The 20512-nt window shown below is 38.6% G+C and overlaps 1 protein-coding gene across 3 annotated transcripts in view; it reads left to right on the top strand.

Moving 5' to 3' along the window:
• LOC117213552 (semaphorin-2A) overlaps nucleotides 1-20512 on the top strand; it is a 553485-nt gene that overhangs the window by 110046 nt on the left and 422927 nt on the right. For all 3 annotated transcript variants that reach the window (XM_033458979.1, XM_033458980.1, XM_033458978.1), the window contains exon 2: nucleotides 14184-14411. The gene's annotated coding sequence lies outside the window, so the exon portion shown is untranslated. The remainder of the gene's footprint in view (nucleotides 1-14183; nucleotides 14412-20512) is intronic.

Below are 20512 nucleotides of genomic sequence, written 5' to 3'. Positions count from 1 at the left end.
GTGCTCAATGAATAGAACAGTATATCAAGTGTTTGGATCTCGGTCTTCGTTGTTAGAGATTTTTCACTACTTATACATTCTCATGTGCTGGCATTTTGGAACTTAAATCCGTGTCGTTTTTTGTAGAAACGCGCGTGATCTCATTTATGGATTCGTGTAACGACAAAAAGCGGGTGCATTTTACGTCAGAGCACAGTTACGGATGAACGTGAAAATAAAACGTCGAATCAAGTGATCATTTGATAAAACTTTAACAAAATGCCAGAAGCTATCCCTGCTCGGTTAAACAATAACAAAAAGCGATGCCAATATTACTAAATGTTTATGTCACTTGTCAAGATCCAATTGAATATTTTACAAAATATATTTCACGTGGAAAAATAAAAATTGCAGAACAAATAAAAATTTTGGTAACGTTCCTGTTTGAATTTTTAACCGCGATTTAACTGATATTTATTTTATCGATTCCCTGTGTTTTATTGCTAAATGTTGTTTTTTCTTACTCGAAATTTTCGACAAATATTATATATATATTTTTTTTATTTTAAATAAATCCTTTTATTCTGTTCACGATGATCAGACACTATGAAAAGAAATTTTACAAAATTTCACCATTCAATTAAGTATTCTGGAAAAATATGAAATCAAATTGCCAAAACGCAACGTATTTATTTTCGTTCGAAACGCGTCGGCACGTACAAAATTCTCTTATTAAATCCATCGTTCAATTTTTATCTTAATCCTACCTTGACCTCTCTCTTCGGTGATCCTTCTTGGTGAACCATTTTTCCCTCTTTCTCTTTCCTCTGGATTTACAGAACGCTATAGAGATACTTTTCTTCATACGCGGATGTAATTCCCCGTACAAATGGAGGTTGTTCCAGGCGAACTCTCGGGTCACGTCGACGACCTAACTGTCCTGACACCACCCAGCCTTTTATACCAAGGGTTACCACGCGAAAGTTCGGATGAAGGAAGGGGAGAATCCATAAGCCGTCCTTCTGGTCTGGCCCTCATCCTCCGACATCTTCTACCCCCGTCTTCCACTCGCACCATGGACGCATCTCACCATAAACTCCGCTATATGCAATCTTTCGTCTTGCTCTCGTGCTTACAATCTCACGTGACTGCCAGACCTACGCCCAATTTCTTATCGTACCTGCTTCTTTCAATTTTTTATTTTTGCCTCGAAACAGATATTCTCGGATCCTTTCATCTTGTCATATGTCATTTGATCACTTGCACGTTCCGTGTTTCGCCCTTTTAAAAAGGGAGAAGCCTGATAGTCGTTTGTAGCCCTTTGTGAATTCTTATCGTGGGGACTGTACAAGATAATAATAGGGAAAATGGTTTTGTTCTGAATTTTTCATCGATACTAATCGATGTGTCAGCTGTAGCATTCTCTTGGATGGTTGTTACTGAATATTGTGAAGTGAAAATTTAGCGATCGAGGACATTTTTTTAACTATTACTTTAGTATCTGGAGATATAGAATGGTTACAGTCATTTGTATTGTAGCATTTACATTAATTAGTTAAGATACTAATATTAATGATATATTATTAATTGATTAAATTCAAGCGTATTAAGTTTTATAATTTAGTAGCATTTTCATGTCTACAAAAATTTGGTATTATGAAAACGAAATGTAGAACCTGAAATAGAATTTCATAATGAAAAGTAGAATCATATTCGATTCAATCATGTTTTGTTATCGTTAAAAAATTCCTTAAGATAGAAGAAAATGTGGAAGATTCATTATCAATATACCTATATTTTATGTTAAAGTCCTTCCTAAAGTTTTTTACTTATCGAAACAGTGGCAAGATTGTAACAAAAAATCACATTAGGATTAAATGTGGAATTTGTTACTTATCTGACAAATCTATTTTCTTATACTCAAATGCATATCAAGCAAATCATATTCAGCAGACATAATAGTCTATCCGGAGTAGTTTCGCACAAACTTCAACTTTACTCAAAGTATATCTCTCGACCATTCCACTCCATTCATAGCATTTACACTGCTTGGCCAATGGCCGCTTCTATTGGACTTTCTGACGAAATGTTAAATCTAAGCAGTTCGTAGAGCCAGTTAAACTCTCCTGGAAGATTGATGTTTTTAGAAAGGAATTAGCCCGTGAAAGGAAAAGGAGAGGTCCTCTTAAATGGAAAAGTTAAGTTCGACAGAAATGCAGTCTGTAAACTATGAATCCAATTTTAGTCGGTTGCTCCTTATCAGTGCCGAACCGGCGAAACTCCAGGGCTCTGGTAAACTTTCGCCGTCTGCTGTCACTTCAAGCAGAATCATTAAATTAACAAATCCGCTCGCCACACGCCGGACAATTTCTTTTATTGAATCGGAGAAAGTTTGAACGTTGAGTAATCCGTTTGAAAATAAGAGGAAGAATCGTTGGGAAGACGATACGGGCTACGGACAGCGAATTAAGAGAGGTTTCAAAGTTATGATTCCTGGTTTGAAGCGTCGAGAATGGATTACTGCTGGCAGCTCGAAAATAAAAGTTTTCAAAAGAGGAAAAGGAGATCCGCCACGTCGTCGACGGCGCACCGATAGAAAGCAGTTGGTAGTTGGTCAAGAATGGAGCGACGCGTCGTTCGAACGTTCGCGCAACGATATCCAGGACGATAAGAGGGAATCGCTCTTCGAGGGGGATAGCTGAAATTCCACGATGAATTTGAACTATTTTAATAAAACTTGGCCAACGAGTCCGGCACGCGTGTGTATCTACGTGTGAGCGTTCGCACATTGTCAAATTTCAATGGTTAAAATTAAACCGCCAAGAAAGTTTTAGACACTGGCTGGTGAAACCTGGAACAAGGAAATTAAACTTTTCCGTCGCTTCTCACTTTTCACGGGATCCCACTTTCCCCGTGAAATTTTAATCGTCCGGTTTTGTAAAACCCTCTCTAGAACTGTATTTTATAATGGTAACTCTGTTATTCTCTACGTAACTGCTAGACGATAATTCTATTCTCGTTCGATTATTCGCTAGGATGCACGTTGACATATTTTTGGAGATATTTACTCTAATCTCTTATCGTACCTTTTAATTAGACGGATTAATTCTCGTAAAGAGAGTTGGATAATCGATTCTAAATATCTGATCGCTGACTATATGAATAAATCTGTAATCCGAGTACTGCTCCATTTCATCGTATGTAAACTGTGTTGGCGATGTAACGTGTAATCCTTGGAGATCAGACCTGGGGCTACGTAAAAAGAATAATTAATATCATGTTCACGTTATTATCAGAAGCTGCACGTAAGCTTCTATTTTCTTTTATGGTAACGGTTAATAACTGCTTTTGAGGGTGCGCCAAGTCCCACAGCTACGGATAATCGTATTTAATACTCTTCTTTGCTTCGATATATGACGACGTCTATGGACTGGTTCATAACTGCTGATTCTCCGTATTTCACAAATCCTGAGGTATCATTATCGTTTTCGTTTTCATTAATTCTCTTTGAACAACATGTCTATTCGATTCGTCAAAATATTTACGAAGGAAAATGAGAATTATCAGAATTCGTTTTAAAGTGTTTCCAATCGGTTTTGATGTCAAATTTTCTGTCGATTAATACTTTGGAAGTAGGTAACGAGACACGTGTTTGACAAAGAGCGGCTGTTAATTTGAATCGCTCAGAACGCGCGGTATTTCGATTAATTGAGCTCGATAACAAGCTTTCGCACTCGCGTCTCATTTTCCCCATTATGAACGATTTTCGTTGAGTCTCGGGCAAAATAAGATCACGTTCCAGCCATAAATCTTTGTCTTGCTTGACTCAGAGAGTCCCTTTATTGCCACTAGAAAAATCGTTGACTCTTCTCCCGTCTTCGCGCGGCGTTTCTTCATAAAATACTCATTGCGTCAGATATATTCTCTCCATGAAAACGACATTGTACGTTATTTTCTAGAAACGTCTCAAACATATCTAAATGTGACACTATACAGACGAGGTACAGAATAGACTTATCACTTTATGAGGCTTTGTACTCCATGTTTTGAAATACAAAGTTGTTAAAGACAACAAATATAAAGCGATCTTCACTGTGATTTTCTTCCTTCGAGCTAAATTTAGTAATCTAAATCACAGCTACATTTGTGCTCCTTCCATTAATTTACACGATAGGTCTATGTCAAAGTATTCTTCTTGACAATTTGTATTGAAAATCTATGTGAATGCTCAATTTCGAGGGGTTTCGCTATTTCAACGTAAATATTGGGATCGATGAAAAAAAAAATGTATCAAATATTTTTCCTAAATCTACCTGCCTATCAAAATATCAACTTTCGACATATTCTCTGTTAACTCTCGAACGGACAAATTTGTATTTCCATTTTCGATTTAACCAATCGCATTGGTACGTATAGTAATTCCGCAGTGGTACTAGCAATTTACCGGACATTCTACATATTCCGTGAAAGCAAGAAGTTCCGGTGGAATTGTCGCTTCTGTGCGAAAATGCAACTGGCTAGGAAAGCTCGGCGAGTTACAGCTCCATCAAGCACCGCTCTCACGTGTAATTACCGCTGTTTGTAAATCTGATTGTGCAAATATCGCGCGGCGATTATAACTTACTCGACGATTCTAATCAGCAAAGTCGTAGACGCTTCGTAATCAGAGCATTAGCTTTCTCGTTCATAGCAGATAGAGAAGTACGCTGCGAAACGGAGGACATCGAGCACGTAACGAGCTCTCTTCGTGACGGTTTAAGACGCTATACGGAGCCAAGAAAGTTAGTTATTTACTCGAGAGAAGCTCTGACAGCTCGTTTACGTACGCAACGGTATTTCATTTCCTAGACGCTTCCGGATAGGTACTCGTGCTTTCGCGCAAACACATTAAGCCACCCCTAACTTGCGTTTCGTTCCAGGATACTTGATTTTATGATCTTCCACTTCTCCCTCTTCTTCTATAATCGATCTTTTTCTATACATCAGCGCGAGACGATGTGTTGCACGACGCAACACGCAAGATTTTTTGACGTCTTAATGATTCTCTGTAGCTCGAGAGTGTAAGCTGGAACCGTTCATCTCACACTCTGTTTATTACTTTTCCGGTGAAGCATTTTCAGCGAGGATTCGAAGCGTGTTCACGGGGTTCGTTTATTTAATCTACATATGAAATTGATATTATATCATAGCGAATGAATAATATTAGAAGAATCATGGTATGTTATACGAGTTTTATAATACGCGTCTTCGTTACAGTAGAATGCATACAGTACATGTCAGACATCTACTAGAATTCTAATTATTTGATTATCGATAATACCAACGGATGAATAAAAACATTTGTCGAGGTTCCCTTGTGCTTTTTTATTAAGTTTGGATAACTATTGATTTAGTAAATTTATATCACTGTTTATTGACTTTGATGTTTATCAAAATTATCAGACTAATTAAGCCATTCAAAAAACACATTGATCAATTTCATAAATCGAGAAACAGGAAAAGGTGATGGTATCAGTAAACGTTATTTTTTAAATTTACTTTGGCAACGAATATTAATCGTATACTTGTGTAATGAAATATAAGAAATTGATAAAACGTAGAGTTGATCAGTTTGCCTATTGAGCCAATAAGATTGATATTTTATCAAATATGAATAGCTAGTTATGTAACCTATCTTTGGTTATAAGGGACTAAGTACTTTATTAATATAAGCTTAATGAATGAATTATACAATATCATGCCGCGAAGTCATTAGGGCGTGTTAAAGCTTGAAGACAAGTTCGCGTCCAGGAGAAAGTCTCTAGTGCCCAGAAAAGATTTATATGGCGAGGGGTGAAAATTCATGCTACGCAGTTTCCGCCCAACGAATAATTGTCCAAGATTCCGGTCACGAGTCACCGGAACTGAAAGCCGTTAAGTCGGAACTAATTGAACTGTTGCTAAGGGACAGCGAGAGGTGAAGCAAGGGTGCTGTAGCTCGGGTATTATAGCGATACCCTGACCGAGAACTACCAAATCCCCGGTGATAGATCCATACGAACAATGTCACCGAAGAACGGAATCATTAATATATCAAGGTTTCGCCATTAATCGAAAAATCAACGCGAAGCGACACTTTTCGATTTGAGAAACGCAGGCGTACAAACACGGGCGTACAAACAATTTTTTACGATATTCGACGTGATCGTTTTCATTATTTTTCTGAAGAAAAATATGAAGATTAATTATTACAGAAGGTTATACGAATTTAACCTTACAATTAGTTGTGTTTGGTATCAAACGTTTGCAAGAAAGTGATCGCAAAATTTTGATAATATAAATTGTTAAATTTATTTATTTTTATATAATGAAATTTATTCGTGTAATTTTTAATTCAAGTTTATAAACGTGAATTATTATATTCATTGATTAGAGGAATGTAGTAACTCCAGTGTTAAAAACCATAGATAATAGAACTGAATTAAATTGCACTGATAACAATATCAGAATTATGAGAACAAATAGTAGAGACAATGGGAATACGGAAATTGATATTCTCAAGATTCTACGTCCGCGTGACTCGAAATTGAAGACATCCAAGTTGTAACAGTCGAAGATCCTAGGGTCAGGAGAATCTATACAGACAATATCAGAATCGTAAGAGACAAATACCAGCATACTGGAATCCTAGAAGTTATAATGGAGAACACTAGAACTGAGGAAGTGAATATCGAGGTCATCAGAATTGTGAAAACTAATATCGTAGATATATAATGTTGTAGAAGCTGATACTATGAATGTCAGGAGCAAGACAGGCGTTACCAAATTATTAGAATCGCAGATATTAAAGATTCAAACCATGAGAATTGGTATTAATGGTGAAGCATTGTTAATAAGCACAAAGAATGCCCTGAAGCTGAAGTTCTTAAAGAACCCAAAGGCCTTGGAGTTCAAAAAAATCTTTGAGGGGTTTCGTAGGTCTTAAGGACTTTGAACATCCTAGAAATGTCGAGGATCTTATGAAAAGACTGTGTACTTCAGAGGCCACAAAAATTCTAAAGATTCTACAAAGTTTCATGCTTTCAATATCGATACAACGTTCAATGCATATTAAAATTACATAGATTCTGAAATATTTGTAATTTTTATATCATTAATATTCTGTTTGACTATTCGTGATTTCTTAGTGTTTCATTAACGACTTCCTCATTGAAACGATTAAAAATATTTGTTTGTATAATATATTAGTCTGTTAATGAAGCATATATTCGAACATTTTAGATCTTTCATGTAGATTGTATGACTTATATATAAATTTAATTTGACTCGTTATGATAACACTATTCCTGTAGTTGTTTAGAGTTCTACTAGTGAGTGTACTATTCCCTGTTGCTACTCTAAGTTGTACGATATCAATCTTGAAAATGAATAACCAGGTAGAGCTACAAATATTTATCTAAAATAGGATCAGAGACATCGCGCCTCGCTGGTAATCCATCAATCCCAATGAAACAGACCTTTCATTAATAAACATTTATAAAAAGCAAACCGAAAAACTGTACATGTCATACATCACAGTCTAATAATACATACTATTATTCTTATAAATCATTCTAAACTGTACAGCATCAGTTTTACTCTACATGATAGTTATTCCATGCTGGTGCGTCATATTTTGTTGACGTTGACTCATATGTTGATAATAAAATCATAGATCGTAACCGCAATCTTCAAACACAATATATCGTTATATTTCAGAGAAAGATGATTCCATACAGTTCTTTGAGGTCATATTTACCCTTAATGCATCTCTCCCTCTCTTTGTGTTGAATCAAGCAACTCATTACTTTACATTGTGGAACCCGTCGACAATGGCAGCCTTTTCTCCTCTACCTCGCCGCTCATAAAGCGAAAGAGCGGTCTACTGCGAGAAGAAACCGATGAATGGGTATTCGCTGTACTTATACGACCTCCACTCGATCTTCGAATTCACATTCGACCATTCCCGTGCATATTTCCTTTTATCGAGACGGTTTTTTCCGGCTCGCATTATATCGATTTCACGGAGCAATTATTATTGCGTTCACTGAATCTCGAGTGAGGCAGAGTTCACTATGAGACGAATGTCGTCAAGTGGTCGATATTTTCGATAAAAGATTGGTCGTCAAGCTAACGAACGTCAAACAATACTACACGAAATCTTTTATGTTATTAGACATTCAGATATACAGATTGAAAGTATTGGAACACTTGTAGGCATCTGTTATGAATATATCATGTGTGTTATATGTAACATCTTGAATTTTTATTAGCACTGTTACGAGAGTCGACTGTCATAACTGTATTTATAAAGTTTGGAACGAATCTCAAAATATATATAGCGGTTGCAAGATATTTAGTACAAGCTATGTATTTTGCAGAGATCACGGAAATATTTAAATAGTCCATTACCTACAATATTTATAACCTCAATATTTATTTAACGTTTATTATATACTTAAAATGGCCTAATGTATACAAATTTTTTACTAGATACACGTTTGCAATAAATATCTTGCAATTTCTATATATATATTTTTTTCGATTATTATTAAATTTTACGTGTTTCGTTACGATGCTAATGAAACTTCAAGATATTCTATGTAACACATATAATATGAACACGAATGTTGTTTGTGGTAAATACTCAAAAATACTTTCGTGAACCAGTATACTTCAAAAGAAATCGATATTACAATCGCACTCGTTGCAATTTAAATAAATTAACATATTAAAATTACCTGCTTTTCGTGTATTCTACTGTTTAATCGTTCTTCATTTGAATGTGCCGTTTGTTACATAACTTCACGCCATTTGCATTTTAAACGAGAACTTTTATTTAAATCTAGATCGAAAAAGTCACTTGAAAATACTAATTTACCACTGTATTATTCATAATTAATCTAACATTTCCTCGTCACTCTTTCAACAACCGAGTTTACTTGAATTCGAAACTCCGCCTTCGGGTTTCTATGACATTGTTAGAAGTCCATGTGCAAGTCCAAGCTCCGTATAAAATAATCTCGCGAGCCGACTAAACGTCATTGAATCGTAGACGGTTTTGGCAGCGAAATTCGCGGAGCGGAAAAGCGGGAAAAAGTGGCGCGGCGGACGGTCGTACGCGACGATAAGAGGGCGAGCCAGGCGAGCGACAGTTTTGTTTCGTCGGAGCGGAAAGGAAAATTTCACCGTGAAATCCCGGACGTCCAGCGCGTTGGTTGTTTACCGCGCGCCCTTTTCTACCCTCTCTGGTTCCCGTTCTTTTCTCTTCCTGTTTCCCTCTCGACGACGAGACGCACATACGTATCCAGACATAATATTGTTACTAAGCGGTAGCATATTACTTTCGAACAGCGCGAGAAAACGAGCGGCCACGGTAGAAAGGGGAAGATGAAATGAAAATAAAGCATGGACAAACCAGCCGAGCCCCTTTCGTTTTTTAACGAGCAGCAGCAGCGAGTCAGCAGCAACACGGTCGCCGCTGGGAAGGCGCGCCGCGACTTGGAAACAAAAGAATTCGGAAGCTTCCTGTTTCGTAGTCTGCGCTGTGCGTGCGGCTGCTCGCCGCCGTACACGGAAGGTGTGAATGCGGGTACTTTCGTAAATGTACTCGGCTCGATTCGAAGAAGTTGAAGTCTCGACGTTAGCAACGAGAAGAATGAGGGCTCTACCCTGGGCACGAAATTCGAGAAGTAGGGACGGTGCAAGGGAACCGGGGAAAAAACGAGTGGAGGAGTGTAACGTTTCCATTGTTAGACGAGTTTATAATTTGAATAATGGTCGAGCACGGTCGTGGCGACGATTTTTATTGAAATAATAAGAACCGGGGCGTACTCGTGAAAGCTTGTTGCTCGTTCTTACTCCCTTCGCGCGTCACGCTGCACAGAAAACGTTCTAAAAAAGGAAACGCAAGAGGTGTTACGGAGAAATCTGAAACGAATCGAGTCGAGTACCAGTTTCCGTGCAATGTGTCGCGAATTATATAGGCATTGAAAAATTGTATCCGAGCCGCGGAATGGTCGCGTCGTGGCTGCTGTGTAATAACTTGGCAAAGAGAATCGCGGCAAACGGGCCGGAAGGATACAGTCGTTTTTTGCTCGTTCGTTCTTCTGCCTGATTAAAGATGATATTTTGCTCGTGTCGAAACGAAACTTCTGTAATGTATATGTATCCGGACGAGGCGTCCAAAGACTGCGAGTAATTGCGAGTAATTAGAAGTAATGGGAAACGGCAGCTCGCGTCATTAAATCAGAAATCGGTGGCTCATATGATTTACACAGACGATGTTGTACTTACAGCTCGGCGAGTAGCAACCGCCGTCGTTGGCTTGTACAGCGCAAAAAATTGTTTTCCGCGCTGCTGTGCCGGGAAGCACGCGTCGCGAGTAGGAAGCGAGGGCGAGACATCGTTGTCGTCGTTGTAGCTCTCTTAAAAAAGAAGTCAGACACACGTGAAGAGAGTGAGAGGCCCGCGAGCAACAGAGTGTGAGCGAAAAGCGGAAAGTGAAGGACAGAAAACGAGAGAGGGGGAGGAAGAGAGCGAGAGAGGGTCGTTGGGTGGAAAAAGACACTGTATACTCCCTGTCGGCGACGCACACACTGGCATAAAAGCAGACACGCGTGTGTTGAAAAGAAAGGGCGTTGTCGTCCGTCTAGCGGGGCGTCTCGTCCCATTGTCCATGCACGCGGATGGGTTGGCTCTTTACTGAAATGCAAGCCGAGGTTTTTTCGAGGGATGGAAGCACGAGCCTGGGACGGAACATTGGTAGAAGAAAGAAGATCATGTACGAGTGAAAAAGAGGGAGAGAGACAGGCGAGGGGTGGCCAGGCGGCTTCGCGACCCCCGACGCGACTCTTCGATTCGAGACAGGCGAGAACAGGCGGGTATGTTGGGGGTGCGTAGGTATTTTCCACCCCCTGGGGATCGCCGGCGGTCCCGCGACGCTCTCTCCTTCCGATTGTTACCTACACCGGTTGCTTGCACTGTTTTAACGTTATTCGAGACAGCTCCCTTTGTCTACCGATACGTTGCGCCTTCGGCGGAATGCCGGCCGAGGGTTCACATAGAAAGAAGCAGAGGGGAAGAGGGATGTAGACGACGCGAAGACAAGGGGGCGGAACACCGTCATTAATTCCACACGTTCCTTTACTTTTCTTCTTTTTTTTTCTTCCTCTTCTTTTTCGTCACTCTTCGTTGCTTCTTCCTCCAACATCGACGTCGCGGAGGAGCGGCGCGGACTGGCGTGATCGTCGCGCGATCGTGAATTTTTCATTAAATTAACGCGGCCTGTCGATTCCTTTGGCAGACAGCTTTCGGACGTGATTGTGCTCGGCCAGCTAGGCGCCGACACAGACCAGATAAAAAGTTAGTTCTTCGGCGAGCACGCGAGCGCACGCGCACGTGCACCACACGCTTCGCGCGTTTAAGTATTCATTATTTTGGAGCGTTTCAGACGGACGCGTGTGCTCGCACGTACGGTTTTAATGGCGTTGTGCAGAAGTCGAGACAGCGCTAGCCAGCGGTTCCCAAATTGCTCGCTTCAAAGAGCTTCTCGAAAGAGAACACGTACTGTTTTCGGCGACGAAAAAAAAAAAGGAGGGTGGGCGGGAATTTCACCGGATTTCGTAATCGAGAACGCCAGCTTTGTTCGCGTTGTTATTTCGACAAAGGAATTTTTGTCGGCAGAAAATACGATTTCGAGGAATGTTAAGCATATATAAAGGGTAGTTAATCATTTCCACGGGACGTTTAATCTAATCGAGAAGATTCGTTACATGAAATTATGTCGTACTTTGTCCATTCCCCGCGGAAAGTTATAAAATTACACGTTTCGACCGTGACGTAATTAGATTTCATCGTACGTATTATTTCTGTTTTCGTCTGCGTCCCACTAATTAACAATTTCCCACCGGGCATAACCCGACAGCTTCAAATATTTTTGTGTATGGCGTCTTCGGTTCTCGGTTATACTCTTTCATGATGATTCATTGTTATGAGTTGTATGTGTTATCATAAATTATTAATAATCCTACCTAAGGGATCTATAAAATAACCAAAACAATATACTCTCGTTACATTATCGTCCAGTTGGAAATAACTCTTCCTATAATCTCTGAAAATGCCGTGCTCGGTTCCGTTTAAATCAAACATCTATATCCTGTGTAACCAAGAATATCATAAAACACGCTAACCGAAGAGATCTATAATTCTCTTTTATTCCTTTCTGTGCGCCGCCACGTACGATACGAGATCCCTTACGAAGCCCGGAATTGGTTCACTGGAGGGCACGTGAACTTATGAAAAAAGACAATGGACAGTGTCAAAGCGTAGTCGCCGTGTCGCCCCTCGTACTATCACCGACGGTAATACACGTATCTACCTACTTTCCTCATTCCCAACCCCTCTCGACTATCTGCTTGCCCTCTCCATTCTACACTACCTCGTTCCGTGCGTTTTATTCGTTCCCCGTTCTCCGACACTCTTCACCACCGCCGGACATGGTAGTTCTGTCGATTTAAGATTGTCGAAGTTATAAAGCTTCTCAAGCATTCCCTCGGGTTCGCAACTTTTACTCGAACTTGCTCGATCCTCATTCGTCCTCGTTGTGTCTCCGTTCTTCCATTGCCGTCGTCGCTACTACCATCCCCTTTTTCCAATCGAGATTGCTCACAACGTGTCGAAGGAGTAATTTTCCTGTTTTGTGGCGCAACTTTCTCCCAGTTACTCGCTCATAAATGGCGGAGAGTGTTCCTACACATGTGTACATAAGTCACGGAACACTTTCTAGTTTTAAATATAAGTTTTAACTTTCGTCCAGCAGATGGTCGATTATTGTTGTCACAATTGTGGAATATTCTATTCTATAAAGATAGTAAAGTCGAATAAAAACGTTTTTTTACCGCTGTGTGGCAACTAAATTACATAAAACATAGAATTCATATATTATAGTTGTTGGAATACAACGATATCAGTCGCATGCGGATAGAGTGTTTGATCGTACAGATTCTTCCATTCGTTGCCCAGCGCCATCCCCACTGGCGTGAATTCGTTAGATGTACCGCGGCGGCTGGCGCGTGCATGCTCTTCCGAGAACTCGGCGGAAGAAACGTAAGGATATGGATGGAACATTGGGCACGTCGGTGTCGCGCCTTGACAGCGTAGCGCTTTGTATCGAGAAGCTGCTAGAAAGTTCCGTGGCACGTGACGTTACACAGGCATCTACTCAGGTCACACTCATTATAGAGAGTGGGGGTTCAAAATCTTTACAAGCGCCACAGGTCACTAAGGCAGTTAGTCTGTGAATAACTAGCCAACTGTCTACATTCCAGAACGCACATTTATAACTCTCGAAATAATTGTTTAATAAATATCACATTATATTATTTCAACATAAACATTGTGTCTTCCACAGAATATTAATCCTAATTCCAAGATTAAATTCTAACAATAGTTTAGTAAAATCATGATACTTCAGTTTAACCCAGAACTAGAAGTATTTGCATCTTCAGAACGTAGTATAATTTAATCATTGCATCGTTGCATTTTTGTTAACTTACTTCTAATTGATAGTGAGAAGTTAGAAAATGAAGGGGAATAGTCTTGCTGGAATCCGAAGTTACTAGAAAAGTTCGTTTTTGTGTTCTTGTTTCTACGTTTAATTGCTACGCTAAGTATATCTTTACGAGAGAATCTAGAAAGTTTGGAATTTGTTGTTAGATTTAAACGCGTTTTGAAATTTGGAAGTCAAAATCTCGGAGTTCTTGAACTTTGGAAGTATCTGAACCTTGCAGCTGAGAGGTACAGAAGTTTTGATCCTGTACTCCTATCCATCCTTTAATCGCGCAAGATCTACCTCGAATTTTTTAAAAATTCCCTAGAGAATATCGATGAAACGATTAATTATCTTTATCCCTCTAAAAGTTAAATATTTTTCTGAGCAATGTCTTCAATATCAACTTCTAGATATCAAATATTCTAAATAACTGAAAGACAAGAAATTGAGAATTTTAAGATTTAGATATTAACTCACTCGACGATCAATTTCATCGTTCCATTGAATCTGAAGTTCGTTTACGACAGCACTTGTTTCTTAAATTTCCTTGGTTCCTTATAATATCTTCTAATGCAATATCTTATAATATCTTACGATATATTTGATCTTCAGAAGACGTTTATCTTTTTTGCAGAAATGATAACTCCAGACGAAGCTCGCCGGTCGGAAGTCAGGAAGATGCAACTTCGTTCGTGTAACAGTGTTCTGTGACAGCAATTACCGTGACATGAAGTGAAGAAACGGGTCGTCTGAAGAGACTGTAAAATCCTGGGAAGCCACTGCAAAGAAGCGAGACTTCGTTCTGAAAACTTGTCCGCGAGATAAGACGTCGACGCGAGTAACGAAAAGTGCAACTATAACGGTGAGTAAGGTTTTAAGTTTCATCAGCAGGTCGAATAATGAATCTCTTGAACGAAAAGTCGCTACCCTTCGTTAACTAAAATTATATAATTTTTAATATATTTTTAATATAATTTTTAATAATATATTAATAAAAATTATTGAAAAAATTTAAACCAATCTCTGATATATATAATCACCATATATAATCTTATAGATAATAATCATATATAATAATATATGTATATAATAAAATATATAATAATAATCGAAAAGAAAATGATTTCCATGTAAAACGAAGAAAGTTCATACATTTCCATTCGTACTAGTGCGACGATCTTTCGCGTTTTCATTACGTTTATCGACGAATGATTTTTCAATTTCCCACATCTTTGACCCATTGTGACCACAGTCGGGCATATATTCTTGTTTCAAGCCGAGCCAATATCGACGTTTTTGGCAATTGATTCCCCGCTCGCTCGCTGGCGAGCTTTTAATATCGGCGACCATGAATAATTTCTAGGCAACATTCGTATTCCGACACTCATGGCAAACATTCATCACGCTTTGCATTTGTAGTACATAGACCGGTGTGTTTATTTACGGCAAAAGTTGACGATCAACAAAGTACGCACGAAACGAATGCAATCGACGTAACGTGTACGATTGAAATCAAAAAATATTGTAAACCGATACAACAAGTCTGTTCTACAGACTGAATTACCTTTGATTTTCCCTAATTTCGTTAATTCGATATTTCTTGCAATTCCATCGGACTGGGAGCTGCAAAGAGCCTTAAGACGTAGAAAGTTTGTTCGTTAGACACTCCGCGGAAGCCCGTTAATTATATTAAATCAAACTTGTTCGTATTTTCCAGACGCTCTCTTTTCCGTCTGGAAACGCTTTACAACTTCGTTAAACAAAGCTCCCACCTCTCTGTTGCGCGGCAAGTCTGACTCCACAGAGTGGTACATCGACGTTGAACTTTTGCTCTGCGGCGTGTCTATCTTTGCCTGAGTTCGCCTTGTCTGTTTATTCCAAGTAGCCTGCATTTAAAAAATTCCTTCGATCCTCCAGCGAATTCGTAATTTTCATTTGTTTCGTTTCAATTGCACGATTGATAGAGCATAGAGGCCACAGAAGAATCTCAACTAGTTCACCTAAGCGATAGTTTCTCTCAGAAGCCAGTCTCAGGACGAACATAACACGTGTAGATATTCAAAGGGTCCTAGAGATCGGCGCATAAAGACGCGAAATAAATACAAATACCTCGTGACGTTGGTAAGAACGAAGCAGGCCAAGAGTGATTTTTTTCACACATTATCGCACAAACGCGAGTGTGTTGCGCACACGAACACTGGACGGAATGCATATGAAACGTCAAATGCACTCGGTACGGTCCATCAAAATGCAAATATCTTTTATCCGCGCCGGTAAAATATGCGTCCGTGGAGAATCAGTATTCAGGCCGAGTACGGCCGATCCGCCCCTATGGTATCGAAACCGGTATGTGTGCACCAGCGTGGATACACACGCCGCAGGGTTACCGTTGGGGCAAAGTAACCCCTCCGAAAAAGACCACGGGAGCCACCCTCTTGGCCAAATCTTTATTTTACGACCGATCTGCCGGATCGATGGCCCCTTCTCGATGACAGGCCACGCAGGCTGAATCTCTCGAACGTACCGTAACCAATTTTAATTGATACCACCTCCTCGATGCTCACCGGAACTCTGGGGACAAGTGGATCTCGAACGAATTTCTCTGATGCGACAGTCCATCGACTATAAATCATGGAATAGAATAGGGTTCTCTTTTATCGTTTTAATTTACATTTCTTTATTTTCTGCGTGGATGGTTTTGTGAAGCATACGTTGCCGATATATCGATTTTACTTCTGTTTAAAACGTTTGTCGTTATTAAAATACGGTTAACTACTTTTAGTTCCTTTGATCAGTAACTGTTTTATTTCGAATAATAATATTTATTTCTCATATGTTTTCATTGTTTTGTCTAGGTTGCTTTGTTTGAACGCAGGGAACGTAAAAGCGAGAGTTGCGTCAATAATCAGTAGCGTTACTTAAATAATTGAATTGATGCAGCACATACACCGATAACAGGTTATGCGTGTCGAATCGATACAACATATGCGTCAATAGCATGTTAATGAATGTTGGTTTAGTAGGAACAATACGAGGATGAAGTTATCGAAGCGAATTCGAATTAGTCCACGCGTTCGAATTTTATAGAGAAATTTCGAAAAGCATCTGGATCTGAGATTTACTGGAGAGTCGAACAGCTGGAACGAAAACTGGCAGCAGGATGTGCTCGAAAGAGCGAACATCGACCGGTGTTTCTAACTTTCACCTCGTTCTCTTGGTTCCATGAAATTTCATTTCCGTTTCTTCTTGCAAAATAGTTGATGCATTATTGATCGCGTTATATTATCGCGCCATTGCTATTACTATTACCTGCATCGTTTAGTTTTTACATTTTCCCATTGATGTACCTTCGATTGATTTTAATCTTTTCTCTACCTATGGAAACAATTTTCCTCTTTGAAAGATATCGAATTCTCCATCCATGCGGTGAAACATTTTAACGAAACGATTTCAAAATCACGAACGATCCGTAGTTTCCGTGCAACTTCGTATTTATTTGTTTCTATTAGATTTACATTTGTAGGATAGAGACGGTGGAACGTTTCTATTTCCCATGGTAGTTGGACGATGATCGATACACGGACAAAATGTAGAACAAGCGAGCACACTTCTAACCTATCGAACCATATCAATCATTTATGTAAACTCGATAACAGGACTCTTGGTCCATCGAATAAAATCCTGTAGTCTTTTTCTTTTCGAAGTTCGATATCAAAGCCGAACGTTAGCTTAAATGATTAGATCGAGTATTTTGTTTGATCGAATTTATATTTTTATGAGCAGAACCTCGAAGAAAATCAGTTTGTAATTTTCGTTTCCAATCAATGGTGTGAAACTAGAAAAATTCGCGAGTTATTTTGCAGCAGTGTTTTTTGGAATATTTTTTAATTAAACACTGTCAGATATTTTTTAACATTTCCGCAGTTGCAGTATCTTTCAGGAACCCGTTCAATTTCGCGCAACTGTTACTCTGGCGTGTTTCGTCTCGGTGGTATAACTATTGGTTTGTAGGTCGAACAACACGGCGTTTTTATTCAGATTAAAAAGGGTTGTGCCTCTGAAAGGGGCGGTTTGCAAGCTATGTTTGTCGAAACATCTTTCCTCGTTCTGTATACAATTTTTCTGCGCTGTTTGCTGACACAGTTTTTAGCGACTCTATGGATTTACGGCGCCGCTTTCCATCACAACGAACGTGCATGCTGTTCCGTGTCGCGTATTGGTAACATTTAATTTCGTATTATTTTCATAAATTATACGAATTCTATCGGTCGTGCGTGTTTGAAACAAACCTTAGCAAATGTCTTAAACAGATTAAAAGTATTATCGGAACTGTTGTGCATTTCGTTACTGACATTTTATTACTTGCATTTTCTATGCATTTTGCGTGCTAGTTCTTTGCGTGTACTTTAACAGAAAATAGTTATTATGGAAACGCGAACAAAGATTAATAGAAAATTAAAAAATCTGCAGGTTGACGTTTCAGCTTTTTCTAGACCGACCCGATAAAATTTTTACAAAAATTCATTTTCTATCCGTTTACGTGCTTCATAAAAAGCGATTGTTAGACAAAGATTAATAGAACAAAAGCTAATAAGAAGTAAAATGAGGTGTTTGGATTAGCATTTTAGCTTTATCGGGTCTGATCTCACAGAGTTGCTTAAAAAATTCCATTTTTATCCATTTATTTCATTTATCGCGAAATATCTTTTATTTATCTGAAAATTCCTCTTGTCGCTCGTAAACCCATGGTCACTTCGATCAAGCCAATTATCTTTTTCATTATCTAAAAAAAAAAAAGCTCAGTTATTAAATCCAACAAAATAGACCGCTTGGAGGATTTTCGAGAGTACTTGACGTCCCAATAGCGAAAGGCTGAGCCCCTTTTTCCGCGAAGATCTCGAACGGCTGGAAGTTCGAGGTCCCTTACGAAAGCTCCGACGAATCGGACGTTTAGAAAAACGGACGATTTTATCGCGAGGTAAATTGAATCGGGCCGCGCTGGATGGCGAGATCGAGAGGGGTGGTGGAAAGTGAACAAGGAAGAAAGGATACGAGCAAGAGAAATACAGCGGCGCATTACGCATCCCTTGTTACCGGTTGTAGTATGTATTTCACGTGTATTTGCATACAAAAGGCCTTCCTTTATGAGTTGGTAGTATTACTGTTACTTAGTATTTCCCAATCGACTGAAGATGCTCCGTTTGCGCGCACACAGCACCAAAGAAATATCGTTCCTTTGCTTGTGAAGAAGAATTGAAACGTTATTGAGAGATGTATTGATCTTCTGCTGCAGACACATCTTCTTCGTATCGAATTAGACTTCTTTAACTTCAAGTTTTATATTAATATTAATATTCTTTTCGATCGTTGAACTTTATTCAAGATTTTATAGTTAAATTTTATAATTTTATATGATAAAAGGTTACCCTTTGATTTGATTTATGAGTGTGCGATTTTTAGATCGTTGCCATTTACATTAGGAATATTACACTGTTACAGTGTTTCTTAATTAAATTTACTTCGTCATTAATCACGATGTTGAGTAAGTTCGCCATCAATCAATTTAGAAATTGTTGCCAGTTCTTACGATAGTTTAACCATATTTCAGGAACCTTATTACGCAATGTTCATTAATCAATTACATCGCATATTACATAATTCTCTATTCTAATTGTGTAACCGATATTCTGTATTTAGTATGCGTCCTCGGGAAACTACGCGCTTGATATAGTATAATTACATAGATATCGATTAGTTTTACATGAAAAAGTAAAGAATTAAGCCTTACAAGTATTGCAATCGAATGCGTCCAATTATTTAATTGCACGTAATTTGCGTTCTTGTTAAAAGAAAAAAAAATTATTCCTCGTGCTACGCGTCTACATGATTCGCCATTTCCTTTTCCTGAAACGTAATCTGTATGATTTCTGTGCTTGTCAGGCACTAAAAGCACTTTAAGATTTTTCGTTTTGTTTACCACGCTGCTAACCTTGTTTGCTGGTCGTTTTAAAAGTAGCAGTTCCTAGCCTCCGTGAAACGACGTCAGATAGGAATAAAAAAAAAAGAGCGAGGAAAAAAGTCGCTCGCCGTGAGAATCAAGTAATTCTTTATGTATGCTTCGCTATAGGTGAGGCTATCTCAAGTATCCTCGCTAGCTGTGCTAACAAACCCGGTTTTTCCAGAAAATATATGCGCGTAATATTTACCAAGAAGAAATATTATTCACGAAACGAAGTTTCGAAACATGGCAGTCTTGCAGCAAAAAATTTCAAACTGAAGTGACGCAAGAATATTCCAAATATTTGAATTCTCATATCTTTTTGTACTTGCAATATAGAATCAACTAACGCAAGAATATTCAAAATATTTGAACCCTCATATCTTTTTGCACTTGCAATATAGAATCAACTAACGCAAGAATATTCAAAATATTTGAATTATCATATCTTTTTGTACCTTCGATATAGAATCAACTAACGCTTATAATTCAATTCTTAATATAAAATACATTTCGGTTAATTTTAAAATAGCGTTGCACTGTATCTCATTCCTTAACAATGTACATCGTATATTACATTAGAAATCTGCACATTCTTAGTCACACAAATTTTAGTTACATTTTGTAATTTTAACGCATTCAAGACCGATTGCATAGCATACATGCTGTATCTCGCCGCCATAAACGACGACAAGTCAGTATTTTCAGTTAATCTTGAAAAATGCCCCAGTAGGCATAAATATTACTATATACGCGTTGTATAATCTTCTCATTCTTAAAATAATTATCATTACCTTTTGCGTCTTTATCTTTTTGAAATTTTAACTAAAACAATCATATAAATGGGTATGTTATATGATCATTTGACGTCAGAATCACATACCGTGACCTCTATCTATTTTTAAATACAAATTATCTAAAACGTGTTTCTTTTTATTCCTACACTGACGAATTTCGCTTGTTTC

This window comes from Bombus bifarius, unplaced genomic scaffold (assembly GCF_011952205.1).
Source record: "Bombus bifarius isolate JDL3187 unplaced genomic scaffold, Bbif_JDL3187 scf7180000009125, whole genome shotgun sequence".
NCBI lineage: Eukaryota > Metazoa > Arthropoda > Insecta > Hymenoptera > Apidae > Bombus > Bombus bifarius.
Note: the sequence above shows the minus strand (reverse complement) of the source record. Positions and strands in the feature narration are given on the sequence as shown.